The 19,753-nt window shown below is 42.2% G+C and overlaps 1 protein-coding gene across 3 annotated transcripts in view; it reads left to right on the top strand.

The window, feature by feature from the left end:
* Positions 1-13,897: 13,897 nt before the first annotated feature.
* The window catches only part of MUC13 (mucin 13, cell surface associated), a 30,419-nt gene continuing 24,563 nt past the window's right edge, over positions 13,898-19,753 (top strand). The window contains exon 1 of one of the 3 annotated variants that reach the window (XM_032335731.1): positions 13,898-14,169. The gene's annotated coding sequence lies outside the window, so the exon portion shown is untranslated. The remainder of the gene's footprint in view (positions 14,170-19,753) is intronic. The other 2 variants (XM_032335721.1, XM_032335712.1) reach the window with 2 other exon arrangements.

The raw sequence follows: 19,753 nt of genomic DNA, 5'->3' as shown, positions 1-19,753 counted from the left end.
CATGATAATAAGTACAGTTACCATCTGTCACCATACAAAGTTATTACAATACCATTGACTATTTCCTTATGCTGTATTTTTCATCCCCATTCCTTATTTATTTTATAACTGGAAATTTGTACCTCTTAATCCCCTTCACCTATTTTACCCATCCTTCATCCTCTCTCCCATCTGGGAACCAACCACCAGTTCTCTGTATTTATGAGTCTGCTTATTTTTTGTTGGTTTATTCATTTGTTTTGTTTTTTTAGATTCCACATATAAGTGAAATTGTGTGGTACTTGTCTTTGTCTGACTTGTTTCACTTAGCATAATACTCTCTAGGTCCATTCATGTTGTCACAAATGGAAATATCTCCTTATTTTTTATGACTGAGTAATATTCTGTTGTCCATATTTTCTTTATCCATTCATCTATTGATAGATACTTACATCACTTCCATATCTTGATTATTGTAAATAATGCTGCAATAAACATAAGGGTGCATGTATCTCTTTGAATTAGTGTTTTCATTTTCTTCAGGTAAGTACCTGGAAGTAGATTTACTGGATCATAGGGTAGTTCTATTTGTAATTTTTTGAGGAACCGCCATACTGTTTTCCACGGTCCCCATGCCAGTTCACATTCCCATGAACAGTGCACAAGGATTCCCTTTTATTAGCCTCACTAACATTTGTTATTTCTTATCTTTTTGATACTGGTCATTCCAACTGGTGTGAGGTGATATCTTACTGTATTTTTGATTTGTAGCTCCCTGATGATGAGTGAGGTTGAACATTCTTCATGTGTCTCTTGGCCATCTGTGTGTCTTCTGTGGCAAAATACCTCTTTAGGCAGGTCCTCTGCCCAATTTTTAACCAGATCAATTGTTTTCTTTTTAGTGGTAAGTTGCGTGACTTCTTTATATATTTTGGATATTAACCCCTTATCAGATATATCATTTGCAAATATCTTTTCCTCTTCAGTAGGTTATGTTTTCATTTGTTGATGGTTTCCTTCATTATGCAAAAGTTTTAAATTTTATATCCTCTCAGTTGTTCATTTTTGCTTTTGTTGCCCTTGCATGAAGAGACAGATCAAAAAAATATTGCTAAGGCTGATGTCTAAGAGTTTATTGCCAATGTTTTCTTTTAGAAGTTCTATGGTCTCAGCCCTCACATTTAGGTCTTAATCCATTTTGAGTTTATGTGTGTATCTGGTGTAAGAAAGTGGTCCAGTTTCATTCTTTTACATGTAGCTGTCCAGTTTTCCCAGCACCATTTACTGAAGAGACTGTCTTTTTCTTACTGAATATTTTTGCCTCCTTTGTCATAGGTTAAGTGGCTGTATAAGCATCGGTTGATTTCTGGATGCTCTATTCTGTTCCCTTGATCTATGTGTCTGTTTTTGTGCCAGTACCATACTGTTTTGACCACTGCAGTTTTGAAGGATAGTTTGAAATTTGGGATTGTGATACTCTGGCTTTGTTCTTTCTCATGTTTGCTTTAGCTAGGGTCTTTTGTGTACAAATTTTGTCTAAAATTTTGTGTACAAATTTTAGAATGATTTGTTCTATTTGTGTTGAAAAACACTACTGATATTTTGGTAGAGATTACATTGTAGATTGCTTTGGGTGGTATGGACATTTAACAAAGTTAATTCCTCCAGTTCATAAGCACGGTTTATCTTTCCATTTATTTGTGTCTTTCTTTCCTCAGTGTCTTATAGTTTCAGAGGGTAGGGCTTTCACTTCCTTGGTTAAATTTATTCCTAGGTATTTTATTCTTTTTAAAGCAGTTAGAAATGGAATTATTTTCCTAATTCCTTTTCTTTTTCATCATTACTCTATAGAAATACAACAGATTTCTGTATATTAATTTTGCATCCTGCAACTTTACCAAATTCATTATTAATTGTCATATTCCTACAACCTCCTAAACTATGAAACAAGCTGAAAATCACCTTAGAACACGAGAGGCACTGTCACGAACATTGCTAAGAGAGTAGATCTTAAAAGTTCTCATCACGGGGCGCCTGGGTGGCTCAGTGGTTTGGGCTGCTGCCTTCGGCTCGGGTCATGATCTCAGGGTCCTGGGATCGAGCCCCGCATCGGGCTCTCTGCTCCGCAGGAAGCCTGCTTCCCTCTTTCTCTCTCTTCCTCTCTGCCTGCCTCTCTGCCTACTTGTGATCTCTGTCAAATAAATAAATAAAATCTTTAAAAAAAAAAAAAAAGTTCTCATCACAAGAAAAAAGTATTTTTGTAACTATGTGTGGGGATGGATGTGAATTACACTTAACTGTAGTGATCAGTTCACAATAGAAACCTAAATCGAATCAATATATTATACACCTAAAACAAGTACAATGTTATATGTCACTTACACTTCAATTGAAAAAAAAAAAAAAAAGAAGAAGCCAAGGTCTCCTCCTGAAAGAAAAGGCAAGTGTGTGGAGGGGTTGAAAGGAGGGGAGGAGAGAACATCTAGAGAAGCGGTTGAGGAATGGGGAGACATGGAGTGGTACTGGACAGAGGGCTTATGGTGGCAGCAGTCTTCCATAAAATAACTTCCTCTAAGGCGCCTGGGTGGCTCAGTGGGTTAAAGCCACTGCCTTCAGCTCAGGTCATGTTCTCAGGGTCCTGGGATCGAGCCTTGAGTCGGGCTCTCTGCTCAACGGAGAGCCTGCTTCCTCCCCTCTCTCTCTCTCTCTGCCTGCCTCTTTGCCTACTTGTGATCTCTGTCTGTGAAATGAATGAATGAATGAAATCTTTAAATAAATAAATAAATAAACTTCCCCATAGGAGAATTCAGCAGTGGGTAATAGAGCAAGAAGGGGGCCAAGGTTGGGGGGCCTGGAATTAAGGTTTTGTTTGGTAGGGGCTACCAGAATGGTAGCCTGGAATTAAGGTTTTGTTTGGTAGGGGCTACCAGGAGGGTACCAGCTGGAGGAATTTTCTGTGAGTTATAGCCTGTGGGTCTAGACTTAGAAGCAGGAAAGCCCAGATGACAATGAAGGGCGGACCAAGGTTAATAGCTTTAGTCCATAAAATCTATAAAAAGCTCATATACTGTAATTAGAACACTATGAATAGCCCTTCCCTTCCTTAAAAGCCCTTCCCTTAAAACAAGAGACAAAAATCATGAACGGGAATTACAAATAACCTAACAAATATATGGAGCCTGTTCACCCTCATAGTGGTCAAATCAATGAGAACTTAAATACTGAGGTATAATTTTTCACCTATCATGGTAGGAAAGAAAGCCCATTTTTTTTTTCTTTTTTAAAGAGGGAGAGGGGTGTGGGGTGAGGGGAACAGAAGGAGAGAAAGAGAATCTCAAGTAGGCTCCACACCCAGCACAGAGCTCAATCTCATGACCCTGAGATCATGACCTGAGCCAAAATTGAGAGTTAGACACTCAACCCACTGAGCTACTCAGGTGTCCCAAGCCAACTTCAAAAAAAAAAAAATGAGGGCACCTGGGTGGCTCAATGGGCTGAGCGACTGCCTTCAGCTCAGGTCATGATCCTGGAGTCCAGGGATCAAGTCCTGCATCGGGCTCCCTGCTCAGCAGGGGGTCTGTGTCTCCCTCTGATCTTACCCCTCTCATGCTTGCTCTCTTTCATTCTCTCTCTGTCCCAAATAAATAAATAAAATCTTTGAAAGAAAAATGAAAGTGCTTCATGCCATGGAATGAGAGGAAAACTTCAGGGGTATTAAGTTAATGTAAATCTTTAACAAGATAACTTGGCAACAATTTCTCGAAGCCTTAGAATGTTTATCCCTTGAATTAGTAATTTTACTTCTGGGAATTTATACTGAGGAAATAATACAAAAGAAAAACAAAAAAATTGAGAGAGGGACATCCTTTGCAGTTCCTTGCCTGTCAACATTACACTGGAACCCAAAGAACTAAGTCAGGTTAACCTTCAGGAATAATGAAACCTTAGGGCTATGACTGTCCTATGAGGCTCTCTGTTCCCCCAGGTAATAGACCACACCATAAAATAAGCTTTCTCAATCTACTTATCCACAGAGGCAGGTCAGTCAGAAGGTTCCCTAACTTGATTGCAATTACTCCTGCATTTCTGTTCCTCCTCAATTTCTATTTTTAGCTTTGTGGTTACCACCCACTAGACTATGAACTCCTCAAGGGCGGTGATGTTAATCTTCTGTATCTATCTTCTGTCCACCTCTGCACCTTTTTGCCAACACTCACATGGAAGGTGCTTCATGATTTGGGTAGTATTGGCTTTCATTTCAGTCACCCCTCACTCCATCATCTCCCATCCTCTACCCTCTTCAGTCTGTGCATTTGGCTAAAGATCAAGTTGGTCTCTTTGTTCAGTTACTTTATTCTTAAGTGTCCTTGTGAATGTGCCAACCAGTTGGCATTTCAGAGGTGCCATGTTTATTAATAGACTTTTGCATCACATACCTTAAAGCAGCAAGGTTCAAGGTCAAAGGCTCTCTGGGTTTATCAGCATAATAACTTTCTATAACACTTACCAATAAAGGGATGTGGCAACACGTGGGTAATAAAATATGGTATGGAATCGGCTGACTCATGGAAAGTTAAAACTGGAGAGGAGCTTAGGAAATGATGGTTTCGCTACGCCCACCACTCCAGTTTTGCAGATAAGGAAACTGAGGATCCGAGAGGGGCAGATTTACCAAGTTTACGTAACTGGTTTATGGGATGGTTGAGATAAGAGTCCAGGGTCTAGTCATCCGGTATATTCTGATTTCTAGGGCACATGTCATCAAGAGTTTGTGTCATGAGAACAGGTAAGCTGCAGAAGCATACGAGAGAGGGCAAAGCCAAGAGTCCCAGCTATGTTGAGTGACTGGGTGGAACTCCATAGAGAAGGGAGAAGTTACTAGTAATTCTGTGAGGGGGCCTGGCTGGAGAACAGGGGCAGGGATGTGGGGCAAATGTAGACAGGTGTCTGGATGACATAGGAATGGTGTGGCATGGTAAGTAGAGCACGGCTTTTGAAAGCAGGAATGTAATCCCAGGGCTGTCACATATCCCGTTGTTACTTAACTTCTCAAAGACCCAAGTCACTACTCTGTAAAACTTGCCCATAGAACTGACTTCTCAGGATTGAGTTAAAGCAGACAATGGATGTATGGTATTATTAGCTCAGTACCTGGAGAGAGCTCTAGGAGATGGTGGTTTGTGCCATTCTCATGGAAGGCAAGACTTGTGGTCCTTCTAGGAGGTTAAAAGTGAGCACCAATCCCTACATCAGTCTTCAGGATGCTTTCAGACAGGGAAGAGTTCCTTCCCTGAAGAAGGAGGACCTAGCCCTATTGGGCAGATGGCACTCTAGAGCAGACTCAGCAAACTATATCCTGTGGGCCAAATTCAGCCAGCTGCCTGTTTTTCTGGGACTTAGAAGCTAAGAGTGATTTTTACATTTTTTAATCACTAAAAAAAAAAGAGAGAAGAATCGTATTTTATAAAATGTGAAAATTACGGAGAATCCAGATTTCAGTGTCCACAAATGAGATCTAATGGCAGACAGCCACACACATTTGTTCGCGTATTGGCTGTGGCTGCTTTCATGCTATCGTGGCAGAACCCAAGAGTCAAGACAGAGATTCTGTCTCATTACGTCACACTGCTCCCCAGAACATGGCACACATGGCAGTGATGCAGTTGGAATTCAACGGTGTTTCCAACACCATGTGTATGGTCTTACCAGGACATTATTTTTTTTCTTGTTTAAATCACCAATGCAGGGCACCTGGGTGGTTCAGTCGGTTAAGCATCTGCCTTTGGCTTAGGTCGTTATCTCAGGGGTCCTGGGATCCAACATTGGGCTGCATGCTCTGCGGAGAGTCTGCTTCTCCCTCTTCCTTTGCCCCTCCCCTGGTTCCTTCACTCTCTGTTTATCTCTCAAATAAATACATAAAATCTTTTTTAAAAATTACCAAGGCATACCCATCACATAAAAACAAGAAGAGAAAAATGGATTTCAAATATCATGCTTTTTAAAAAAAAAAAAGATTTTATTTACTTATTTGACAGAGAGAGAGTTCACAATTAGTCATAGAGGCAGGCAGAGAGAGAGGGGGCAGCATGTTCCCTGCTGAGCAGAGAGCCCAGTGTGGGGCTCGATCCCAGGACCCTGAGATCATGACCTGAGCCGAAGGCAGAGGCTTAACCCACTGAGCCACTGAGGTGCCCCAATATCATGCTTTTAGATCACAGTATGGATTATTTTGCTACCAAATTATATGGCCAAGCATTATATATTATACAGTGACATGATTCATGGTCTAAAATAATAGATTGTTACTATTACCAGACTAAGAATATATCACAGTATTCCTAATTCACAGGAAATTAACCATCAGAAAAAGTAGAAAATTTTAAGGGGAATATTTCATTGCAGCAGAATGTGTTTATGAAGTTAAATAATGAAAATAAGGCTGCAATCAAAGCAAGTTTCCAAGTGGCTCATTCATTAGCCAAGCTAGGAAAGTGACATAGAGAGGAGTTCATTAAATTGTGTTTGATTGCATCTGTTAAATAAATGTGTCCAGAGGAAAGACACCTCTTTGTTTTGTTTTGTTTTGAAGATTTTATTTATTTATTTGAGAGACAGTGAGAGCAAGAGAGGTCCCAAAGGCAGAAGGAGAAGCAGACTTGGTGCTGAGCAGAGAGCTCAATGAGGGGAGCCACCCAGGTGCCCCGAAAAGACACCTGTTTAAGACTGTTTCAGCTGGGGTGCCTGGGTGGCTCAGTGGGTTAAAGCCTCTGCCTTCGGCTCAGGTCATGATCCCAGGGTCCTGAGATCGAGCCCCACATCGGGCTCTCTGCTCTGCAGGGAGCCCGCTTCCTCCTTTCTCTGCCTGCCCCTCTGCCTACTTGTGATCTCTGCCTGTCGAATAAATAAATAAAATCTTTAAAAAAAAAAAAAAAGACTGTTTCAGCAAGAACAGACAGCTGCTCAGAGAGCTGAGAACACTGGGAAGAATATCAATACTCAATTAAAGAATACCTTTGAGTGACTTTCCCTGGGCTCTTGACGATTGATAAATGTCACTAGGATTACTCAGTTGTTGTTTATTCAAGGAGTCAGTGACAAGTTGGAAGTGACTAAAGAATTAGACTCTGTGGAACAATTATAGGAAAGAATATTTTCAAAATGAAGGGCTGCTTGGTGGCTCAGTCGGTTAAGTGTCTGCCTTGGGCTCAGGTCATGATCCTGGGGTCCTGGGATTGAGCCCCATGTTAGACTCCTTGCTCAGTGGGGAGTTTGCTTTTCTCTCTCCCACTGCCCTTCCCCCCATGCATGTGCACATTTGTGTACTCTCTCTCTCAAATAAATAAATAAAATAATAAATATATATTTATATATAATATGTATATTAAATGTAAATAATAAAGTAAATAAAACCTTTTAAAAAATGGAATTATACCCTTTTTTTCTTTTTCATATTTTATTTATTTATTTGACAGGCAGAGATCACAAGTAGGCAGAGAGGCAGGCAGAGAGAGAGGGAGGAAGCAGCTTCCCCACCAAGCAGAGAGCCCAATGCGGGGCTCGATCCCAAGACTCTGGGATCATGACCCGAGCCAAAGGCAGAGGCTCAACCCACTGAGCCACCCAGGCACCCAGAATTATACCCTTTAAATGGGTGCATTAAATCTTGATAAAGCTTTTTTTTTTTTTTAAACAATATTTTCAAAGGAACTGGGAAAACACTATTTCAGTATAAACTGAAGTACAATCTACTAAGATATGTTATAACTGAAGGTGGTAGAAATAAAAATGGAGCAGAAAAAGCTACAGTTGGATTCATTTACAGAGCATGAAAACATTAGGCATTTAAAGCTTATGGTAGTTTGGGGCACCTGGCTGGCTCTGTCAGTAGAGTCTATGACTCTCCATCTTGGGGTTGTGAGTTAGGCCCCACATTGGGGATAGTGTTTACTCAAAATAAAAATAGGGGTGCCTGGGTGGCTCAGTCATGGGCATCTGCCTTCTGCTCAGGTCATGGTCCCAGGGTCCTGGAATCGAGCCCCATATTGGACTCCTTGCTCAGCGGAGAGCTTGCTTCTCCCTCTCCCACTCCCTGGGTTTGTGTCCCACCCATCTCCCCCCGTCAAGTAAATAAATAAATAAATAATCTTGTTTAAAAATAAATAAAAGTAGAGCTTATGGTAATTCATTCTATTATTCATGAGTATTCTGTGGACAATATTTCAATATATCACCTGTTAAGGAACGAGTAGTGTCAACAGCGAACTTCATTTGCTGCCAGTTGACTTAACCATCATTGGGTCTGTGCATTTCTCTTTCTAAAGAATTTTTTTCTTAATTTTTAAGTAATCTCTAAACCCAGTGTGAGGCTGGAATTCACAAGCCTGATCAAGAGCTGTGTACTCTTCAACTGGAGCCAGCAAGGCACCTTGCTTTTATCAGATACAGGATCTGGTATTCTGATTTACGCTACAATGAAGCAGTTTGATGGCTCAGCAGTTGTAAAGTTTTATTGGAAGTTTTTGAGTGCAGGGCTGAGATTAAAATCTTTCTGAGTGAGAAGAACCACTCTCAACCACTATTCCCAAACTTTACAAGAATGGCTTGTAAAATGATCTTTTGCTAAAAACCTAATGATGGTTCCTAATAAACTCAGCTTGTAATTGCAAGGCAAAAACAGGAAAAACAGTACTTAAAAGCAGATTTTATACTGTGGTAAGGTCATTTGAACAACTAATGTTGTATGTAAGTCACAAGTAATATGTAGCTGTTTTCTATACTTCCCCGCATGGTCAAAAGTGAAAATGAGAAAGCAAGATCTTCCTTCCTATACACATTTGCCGCCAACATATTTTTTGAACTTAAACTACAGGTCTGATGGTGTTTTTCAGACTTGATTACAGGAAGAAAATTTCTATATTCCAAAATCTGTTTTACTATGTAATTAAGAAGACCATCTTCCTGGGGCGCCTGGGTGGCTCAGTGGATTAAGCCGCTGCCTTCGGCTCAGGTCATGATCTCAGTGTCGTGGGATCGAGCCTCGCATCGGGCTCTTTGCTCAGCGGGAGCCTGCTTCTCTCTCTCTCTCTCTGCCTGACTCTCCGCCTACTTGTGATCTCTCTCTGCCAAATAAATAAATAAAATCTTAAAAAAAAAAAAAAAAGAAGACCATCTTCCTAAATTTCAATTGGATGAGATTAATTTGCAATATAATGACATGCTAAAAGGAAACCACCAATGCGAGAATTTAACAGAATTCTATAACTGTCTTCTGAGCAATGAATATACGCAATTAAAATTATGTGTTCATGGACTGATGTCAGCATTTGCAGTACCTATCTGTGTGGACATTTTCAAAATGAAATACATAAAATGTCATTATAAATCAGCATTAACAGTTGAACATTTGTGATCAGTTTTGATGATGGGGAACCTGATTTCTAACTTCAATTAACAAAATACTATCCCCGCCAAGGAATTCCACTCTTCTGTTAGTAAACCAGTATTATAAAAAATTGTGCTCATTTATTATTATATTCTAAATTTCATCAATAACATTTATTTTGGAAATGTGTTTCTTTTCTCTGTAAATGTTTACATAATATCTTCAATTTTGCCTCATAGCCCACAAAGCCTAAAATACTTAGTATCTAGCTCTTCATAGGAAGTGTTTGCTAAGCCTGATCTAAGTAACAGTCCTACCTGTGCTATTATGGATGTAAATATACTTCATGGTTTTGAGTTAATAAGTTTAAAGTGTATATGGAGGCATGTAGTAAGTGCTTTTTCAAAGTAAGCTATTAATATTAATTGTATTTCTATAGCTTTTCTGAACTATACAGAATTGTGGTCCTTACCAAAGGTTGTCTGTAGGCAAATAAAAATGTCCTTTCGGACAGCCCTCTCTAAAAGTGCACTGGTGTGGTTTCTACCTAATCCACCCCTGCTCAATTTATTTATTTGTTTGTGTGTATCTTAAATTAAAAAATATTTTTAACCTTATTTATTTATTTATTTATTTATTTATTTTTAAAGATTTTATTTATTTATAAGAGAGAGAGAGGGGGAGAGAGCGAGCACAGGCAGACAGAGTGGCAGGCAGAGGCAGAGGGAGAAGCAGGCTCCCTGCTGAGCAAGGAGCCCGATGTGGGACTCGATCCCAGGACGCTGGGATCATGACCTGAGCCGAAGGCAGCTGCTTAACCAACTGAGCCACCCAGGCGTCCCCTTTATTTATTTATTTGAGAGAGAAAGAGAGTGAGCAGGGGTAGAGAGAGACAGAGAAACAGACTCCCCACTGAGTATAGATCCCGATGTGGGGCTCAATCCCAGGACCCTGAGATTATGACCTAAGCAGAAGGCAGACACTTATCTGACTGAGCCACCCAGGTGCCCCGGGCTCACTTTCTAAAATCTTTTTCTTGGGACACCTGGGTGGCTCAGTTGGTTAAGCTGCTGCCTTCGGCTCAGGTCATGATCCCAGGGTCCTGGGATCAAGTCCCACATTGGGCTCCTTGCTCAGTGGGGAGCCTGCTTCTCTCTCTGCCTGCCACTCTGCCTGCTTGTGCGCACACTCGCTCTCACTCTCTCTCTCACACACAAATAAATAATAAAATCTTAAAAAATAAATAAATAAAATCTTCTCCTCCTCCTCCTCTTCATCTTCCTCCTCCTTCTTCTTCTTTGCTTTTTTTCCTTCTTTTTTGTAGCAGCTTGAGATATAATTTATATACCAAACAATTTACTCATTTAATTCAGTGCATCACCACAACCAATTTTAGAACTTTTACTTCATCCCACAAAGAATCTTGTACTTTCTCCACCATCATCCCCCAATCCTCCCTCCTCCCCCATATCCCTAGGCCACAACTAACCCACTTTCTGTCTCCATAGCTTTGCCCATTCTGGACATTAAATATAAATGGAACCATCTGATACGTGATCTTTGGGGACTGGCTTGTTTTACTCAGCACAATACTTTCAAGCTTCACTCACATGGTAGCATGCATCAGAACCTCTTTTTTATGACAGAACAATATTCCATTGTATGGATGTACCTATTTTATTTATTCATCAGCTGATGGACACTGGGCTCTTCCTATCTTCTGGCTGTTATGAATAATGAACGTTCATGTGTAAGTTTTTGTGATGACATATTGTCATTTCTCTTAGGAACAGATCAAGAAGAAGATTGGCTGGGTCACAGGGTGACTCTGTGTCTAACTCTGAGGAACCATCCGAATGTTTCCCAAAGTGGCTGCCCCAGTTCTGCTTTCCTACCAGCAGTATGTGAGTATTCCGGCTGCACATCTTCACCAATACTTGCAATTGTTTGTTTTTTATTATTATGAGAGAATTAAAAATTACCTGGATATCACTTTATAGTCTGTACGATGGCTAAGAACTGAGGCGCTGGGGAAACCCACCTTCCTCCCCACTCCACGCTGGGTCCTCATGGAGTCACCACCCTGGGGGCCCAGCTCTCAGAGGCTACCAGGGTGTTGCCACTCAAACTTGAAGTTTTCCTCAGAGCCCGAAAGGTTCCCAGACATTGTGCCCTACTGGTAGTTTTTCAGTTCACTAACCCACACATTTACTTGACCCTCCAAGAAGGCATTATTGGGAAATGTGGAAGTATCCTTTGAAGAACTACAAATGCAGGCAGATGGTTACTAGGGAGCTTGCCTCAGCAGGACGAGATCACTTCTGGAGAGAACTTCTGCAGAGACCGCTGCCCACCTCCCGCCCTCTATCCCTATGATTTACGAAGACACTAGCGGCCTTCTGGGAAGAGGAACCAGGTCCACTGGGAGAGAAGTCTCCAAACAGGAAGGACGAGGGTCCCTGGAGAGTCAGGCCCCACACCCCGGGCAGGAGGTCAGAAGGGAGAGTCGTTTCTGGTTCTGCCCTGGGAGGCAGCTGCTTCCCTCAGTGGAGCAGAAATGGGGATTTCTGTCCTTATCAAACTTACAAATAAAATAGCCGGTTATTTAACCAGCAAAATAAGCCTATGTAGGAATAACAGAAGAATTGGAAAGTATGGCAGACCACAAGCAAGTCCAGAGACAAAGAAAAGGGAAGGTCAACTTCTGTTAGCTTGTAGGAAGACATCAGGGACGACTGTTTTGAACACAAGTTCACTGGAGAAGAACAAGAGTTGGAGGTTGGGGTGGTTTCTCATTGGGTTCAGGTCATGTGCTGTAGCTGGGGCAGGGATCTTCCTTCTTTTTCTTGCAAGCAGGCAGTGAAATTGCTCTGTGAAAACTGCCCCTCCCTTGTCAAGAATGATCTTCCTTCTTCCTGCTGGTTATACGGGCTGCCAGGAGTGGTACAAGAGTGACAGAGCCCGGTCAGGGCTTCCCAGCTCTTTTTTAAATGAGTTCTCTTTTATTTTCACACCGCTGAAGAAAGTCAGCCTGGGGAGGGCTATCGCGTGCCCAGTGTGTGCTGACCTCTGCCGAGTGTCACCCTTACCCTGCTTTTCGCAGTGTTTCGAGGAGAGCTTTTCCCATTATACATGTTCCCACCACATCGGGAATGTGTCCTTAAGCGCTTTGCAAGAGTCACCTCAGAAATGCTCATTTCGGTTCGTCACTATAACCTCAGAGCCTGGGACCGTTTCTGGCATGTATAGATACTCTAAAGTATTTGGTGAATGAAGCAAATAATGTAAACTCAGCACTGGCAGGTGGAACCCACCCCCCATACCTCCTGGTATATTTTATGTTGTAGTTTATTCACACTTAGTAAAAATACAGTATTGTTGAAATTTTCTTTTGGGATGATGACTACATAGTATTTTTCTCAAGAATTCACCAAACTTGTTTTGACCAAGCTACATCAATGTACCAATGTCTTTGAGCACATGTCTAGCTATTTCCTTAGGACAAATTCCTAGAATGGAATTGCTGATCAAGGGATATTTCCATATTATTTTCTTTCTTTTTTTTTATTGAAGTGTAACTGTACAGTGTTTTATTAGTTTCAGGTGTACAATATAGATTCAATAATCCTTTACATCAGTGCTCATCAAGGTAAATGTCCTCTTTAATCCCCACCACCCCTTTCATCCCTTCCCCCACCCAACTCCCCCCTGGTAACCATCAGTTTTTTGCTATAGATAAGAGTCTGTTTCCTGGTTTCTCTTTTTCTTTTTTCTTTGCTTGTTCATTTGTTTCTTCAATTCCACATATGAGTGAAATCATATGGTATTTATCTCTGAATGACTTATTAGCACAATACCCTCTAGGTCCATCCATGTTGTTGAAAATGGCAAGATCTCATCCTTTTTATGGCCAAATAATATTCCATTGCATGTAGATCATATATGTAGCGTGTCTTCTTTATCCATTCATCTGTGGATGGACACTTGCATTGATTCCCTATCTTGGCTATTGTAAATAATGCTGCAATGAGCATAGGAAGCATGTATCTTTCCAAATTACTGTTTTCATTTTTCATACTGAATCATATGGTAATTCTATTTGTTTTTAAAGATTTTATTTATTTATTTGACGGAGAGAGAGATCACAAGTAGGCAAAGAGGCAGGCAGAGAGAGAAGGGGAAGCAGGCTCCCCGCTGAGCAGAGAGCCCGACTTGAGGCTCGATCCTAGGACCCCGAGACCACGACCTGAGCTGAAGGCAGAGGCTTAACCTACTGAGCCACCCAGGCACCCCTGGTAATTCTGTTTTTAATTTTTTATTTCCTCTTTGATTCCTTGGTTGACCCATTCAGTGTTTAGTAGCATGTTATTTACCCTCTCTGTATTTGTGGTCTTTCCACACTTTTACTTGTGATTGATTTCTAGTTTCCTATTGCTGTGGTCCAGAATGACATATAATGTGATCTCAGTCTTTTTGAATTTATTGAGACTCGTTTGGTGGCCTAACGTGAGTTTGGCTGCTGGGACTGCAGGCACACTGGTGTGTGTGTGGTCACCTTCTACGCTCCAGGGCATGAGCCGCTTTGGAGGGACTCCAGCTGAGTCGTGCAAGTTGGGTGGGGTAGCTCTACAGGAGACCTGGGGGTGGGGCACCCGGGCTAGCCAGCTAGGTCCGGCGTGTTCCTGCTGGTTCTGTGAGTGTCCTGCTGTCCACGCTGGGGGTGGAGAGGAGAAAGGTGTGTTCAGCCCTTTAGCTCTTGGAGAAGTCTCCTGAAGAAGCCTGCCCCTCCAGCAGCCATTCTGAGATTAGTAAGTAAATCTCCTTCACATATACCTAGGGCTCTGTTCAAACTGCTACTTCTTTGCTGTATCTGAATGGGGTTTTCTGGTGCTTCTTAAAGGGCAGGGACTCTGTTTCCTCTCTCTTTCAGCTCTCCCAGAGCTAAGGCTGCTGATTTTTTTTTTTAAGCTTTATTTATTTATTTTCCAGAGAGAGAGAGCGAGAATATAAGAGAGCACAAGCAGGGGGAGCAGCAGGCAGAGGGAGAGGTAGAAGCAGACTGACTCCCCGCTGAGCAGGGAGCCTGCTGTAGGACTCAGTCTGAGGACCCGGGGATTAGGACCTGAGCCAAAGGCAGACTCTCAACCGGCTGAGCCACCCAGGTGTCCCATGCCCACTGATTTTTAAAGGACCCAGAGTTAAGCCCTGATTATTATAAAACTTGGAGAGTTACCCCCCCCCCCCGGTTTTAAAGTCAAATGTTATGGGTAGTGGTCTTCCCAGGGCAGGTCTCCCTGGCCTGGGATGGCATCTGATCCTCTTGCTTCTTTCTCTGTGCAAATGGTAGCCCTCCTGCTTGGGGTTAGTCCTGCTGGGGGTTTGGTTCCCAACCTGTCTCTGTCCCTCCTACCCTTCTTGTTAGGGCCTCTCTACAGTTCCCTGTGGAAAGTCTGTTCTGCCAGTCTTTGGGTTGGTTTCAGAGTTAGTTGCACCGATCTGGCTGTGACCTCAGCATGTCTCTGGGACGAGATGAGCTCAGGATCCTCCTACTCTGCTATCTTTCCAGAAGTTGGCGTATGCCCATTTTTAAAGGTCTGTAATATGTATTGCCAACTTTCCCTTCCCCCAAAAGCTGTGCATAAGGTCTGTTTGTCACGCACCATTGCCAACAGCAATTTTTATCATTCTTTAAATCTTTGCCCTAAAACAGGCCTGCAGTCATAGTATTTAATCGGTTCCTAGCGTAGAGCAACCTCTCAGGTTATTGCTTGTGAGTACATGGTGAGGTTTTATTTCAAATTTGTCATAGAGAAAACCATTCCTTAGAAAGCCAAATCAGGGGCGCCTGGGTGGCTCAGTGGGTTAAGCCGCTGCCTTCGGCTCGGGTCATGATCTCAGGGTCCTGAGATCGAGTCCCACATCGGGCTCTCTGCTTGGCGGGGAGCCTGCTTCCCTCTCTCTCTCTCTGCCTGCCTCTCTGCCTACTTGTGATCTCTGTCTGTCAAATAAACAAATAAAATCTTTAAAAAAAAAAAAAAAAGAAAGAAAGCCAAATCAAAAATTCCTTCTTAGAAAAGACATTTTTTTAAAAAGATTTTATTTATTTATTAGAGAGAGAGAGAGCAAGCGCACACAAGTCGGGGGGAAGGGGCAGATGGAGAAACAGACTTCCCATCAAGTGCTGAGCCCAACATGAGGTTCAATCCCAGAAACCCGGGATTATGACCTGAGCCGAAGGCAGACACTTAACTGACTGGGGCACCCAGGTGCCCCAGAAGAGACATTTCATAGGTAACGACCAATAATCAAAAAGAATGTCTGGTTAAAGATTATTAGGATAGTTGCCAGTTGAGTTCAAGCCTTGAATGTCAAGTTTAAATGTCATTGACCTCCCCCATGACTGACAGTCAGCTGGGTATAGGAGCCAAATGCTCAAGAATAAGCACTACCTGATTAAATTCTATTAGAAAACAACAGGTCAGCTCCACTGAGGTTTGGGTTAGCTTTCTTTTTTTCTAGTGTAATGTTTCATTTTTCATGGTGCTGGTAGTTTGTATTTCTTTTTTAGGTAACTTACTTGTTTGCTTCCACACCGCCAGTAAGTCTGAAAGAACTTTTCTTCAAGTCACCCAAGGAGGTACCCTAGCATGGTGACTTCTGACTGTTAGACAGTTTTGTACCACCTTCAAGATTCTTGTCAAACTACATATTGTCTTTACTCTTTCTCCTAGAATATTGTTCTTGAAATTGGCTTATTTAAGACCTAAATTAATTTACATTTTTTATTTTTAAGATTTTATTTATTTGGAGGGGGTTGATATGCAGAGGGAGAGGGACAAGCATATTCCCTGCTGAGCAGAGGCCTGACACAGGGTTTGATCATGGGGCTCTGTCCCAGGACCCCAGGATCATGACCTGACCTGAACTCAGACACTCAACTGACTGAGCCACCCAGGCACCGTATGACCTAAATGAATTTACTTTTTTTTTTATATATATATATTTTTAAGAGTTTATTTATGGGGGCCCCTGGGTAGCTCAGTCAGTTAAGCGTCTGTCTTCTGTTTGGGTCATGATCCCAGGGTTCTGGGATCCAGCCCTGCGCTAGGGTCCCTGCTCAGTGGGAAGCCTGCCTCTCCCTCTCCCACTCCCCCTGCTTGTGTTCCTTTCTTGCTGTCTCTCTCTGTGTCAAATAAAGAAATAAAATCTTTGAAAAATTTTTTAAAAATTAAAAGAATAAGAGTTTATTTATTTGAGGAAGAGAGAGTGCATGTGTGTATGAGCGGGGGGAGGGGCAGAGGGAGAGGGAGAAGTTGACTCCCTGCTGAGCTGGGCCCCCCAATGTGGGGCTCCATTCGAGGATCCTGGGATCATGACCTGAGCCGAAGGCAGATGCTTAACCAACTGAGCCACCCACTGCCAAAATAAATTTACTTTTAAATTAAACTTTACATCATCACCTCAAATAAAAAAACTAGTTTCTTTTACCATAAATATAAAGTCACCATAAAATAAATACAATAAAAATAAAGTGTTAGTGGGTTGTCTAGAGGGAGATCTCCGCCAAAGGCTCTGTGTGTGGGGCTGCTCTATCTTCCTTGCAAAGGGAAATATGCAAGTATCAGAGCAGGTGTTGGATATACTGGCAGTAAACGTGAATTTCTCCTGGTGTAATCAGAATGACTGAAACACATTCGAAAAGGCAATTACTTTCCCCCTCCAAGTGAATCTGTGTTTTCTAATGGTGACCACAGACCACAGGCGGCCTGACTGTCACACCTGAGCACACACGCTAGTTACCTGGGGTCTTGTTAAAACCCAGACGGCTGATGCACTAAGTCTGGGCTTCGGCCAGAAAGGTACACTTCTTTCTTCTTCTTCTTTTTTTTTAAAGATTTTATTTATTTATTTGACAGAGAGAGAGATCACAAGTAGGAGGAGAGGCAGGCAGAGAGAGAGAGAGGAGGAAGCAGGCTCCCTGCTGAGCAGAGAGCCTGTTGCAGGGCTTGATCCCAGGACCCTGGGATCATGACCTGAGCCAAGGGAGAGGCTTTAACCCACTGAGCCACCCAGGCACCCCATAAAGGTACATTTCTAAAAGTTCCCAAGTCATGGAGCTGCTGCTGGTCTGGGGAAGCACTTCAGGGGCCACTGCTCTCATCCCGCCATCTCTCATTTTAGGAGACAATGGACTGGGGAAGCTGACAGGTACAAACCAAAAACCACTACAACCCCCAGACAGGTGCTCACATACTTCCTACGGTTGACGGCAGTTTTCCCCCCGAAGAGCAACAAGCCCAGGGGCCCGGTACTAGCCCCCCTACAAGCAGTGTTATAAATCTCTAGAACTTCTCAGATCTCTCTGAGGAAACCTGAATTACAGTTTGGGCAGAAAGGGAGTATCCGCACCGGTGTGTAACAACTCCCCTACACCACCCCTGTACTGGTCAGTGAGTATGTGAGAGGTCAAGTTACTTCCTGGGGAAAATCCCTCCATACAACTTCTCCAAGAGCTTAATTCCAGGAGATAAGGGAGTGGTGATGTCAGAGAGGCAGAGGGGGCCTGAGCCACGGGGAATGTGAATTTTATTCCGACAACAGGAAGTCATGGGAGCATTGAAGCCGAGAAGGCAAGGAGGGTTCTTGGTGGTCTCAGCTAAAGGAGCTGCTCTCCCCACCTGACCACAGGCCCCCCAGTTCGTCTCCTCCATGCCCTTCGCCACAACATGAGCTTACTTGGCCTGTTTGTCAGTTTGGTTGTCTGTTGTCCACCTTCCTTGAGAACTTCCTTGCTTTGTTCACTCCTTTGTGCCCTGTAGAGCAGATGACACATAGCAAGTGCTGGGTAAACATTTATGGAACAAAGGAAAGAATGGGCAAATGCCATTCAGTTTGCTCGAGGTACAGCGTCCAGGGAATGCGAAGTAAATGAGATATGGTCCTGGGTCTTCAGATTCACAGTGTTTTTGGATAACTTACCTCCCAAAAGTTGGCTGTCACAATTGAATGATTTGTAGAAGAGAAAATAAAATTCATAAAGCAATGTGAGGAAAATACTCTTCACTCATTTCAAGGACATGCTACTAGCAAAATAAAATACAATAAAATTTTACATCTTTAAAAATGCCTGCATGAAGAATATCCAGTTCTGGTGAGAGTACAAATAATTTCATAAGCTTACAAAGGCTATATTCCCTTCAAAAGGACATTCAGCAACAGATAGTAAGAGCTATAAAAAATGGTTTTGCGGGGGGCACCTGGGTGGCTCAGCCGGTTAAGCATCTGCCTTCCGCTCAGGTCATGATCTCGGAGTCCTGGGATAGAGTCCCTCAGCGGGCTCCCCATTCAGCAGGGAGTCTGCTTTCCCCTCTGGCTTCTCATGCTCTTTCTCTCACTCTCTCTCCAATAAATAAATAAAATCTTTTTTTTTAAAGATTTTATTTATTTATTTGACAGACAGAGATCACAAGTAGGCAGAGAGGCAGGCAGAGAGAGAGAGGAGAAAGCAGGCTCCCTGTCGAGCAGAGATCCCAATGCAGGGCTCAATCCCAGGACCCTGGGATCATGACCCGAGCCGAAAGGAAAGGCTTTAGCCCACTGAGCCACCCAGGCGCCCCAATAATATCTTTTCTAAAATGTGTTTTTTTAACTGAGAAATAACTGAGAAATTCACTTCTGGGACTTTATCCTAAGGAAACACTTTCAGATGAATGCAGAATTATATGTACGTACTATTAATACACAAAACAACAGGGATGAATCTCAAAATAATTATGCTGAGTAAAAGAAGCCAGACCAAAAAATAAAAATCCCCAAACCCAGTACATCCGTATGATTCCATTTCTATAAAATTCTAGAAAATGCAAACTAATCTATAGTGACAGGAAGCAGATTAGTGGTTACCTCAAACTGGGGTTGTATGGAAGGACAGGCACAAAGCTTTTGGGGATTATGAGAACATTGGGTATGTTGATTATGATCATCATTTCATAGGTATATGCCCATATCACAACTTTAAAATAATTACATAAATTATTATATATAAATTGTACATATGTACATGATAGATAAATTATACATAAATTGTAAAAGAAAGGGCTGATATACACAGTAATATGGATGAATTTTGAAATCATTGTACCAAGGAGGAGCTTCAAACATAGGCTAGTACATACCTTATTACTCCATTTATACACATTTTTAGAAAAAGCAAACTAATCGCTAGTGACAAAAAGCAGGTTAGTCATTGCCTGGGGTTGGGGGTGGAGGGGGGAATGGGCTGCACAGGGGCAAGAGGAAACTTTTGGGTGTGAGAGAAATGTTCTGTATCATGATTATAGTGGTAGTTTCACATATATACACATCTATCAAAACTCACTGAATTTTACATGT

Source organism: Mustela erminea, chromosome 1, assembly GCF_009829155.1.
Source record: "Mustela erminea isolate mMusErm1 chromosome 1, mMusErm1.Pri, whole genome shotgun sequence".
In the NCBI taxonomy this organism is placed as follows: domain Eukaryota; kingdom Metazoa; phylum Chordata; class Mammalia; order Carnivora; family Mustelidae; genus Mustela; species Mustela erminea.
Note: the sequence above shows the minus strand (reverse complement) of the source record. Positions and strands in the feature narration are given on the sequence as shown.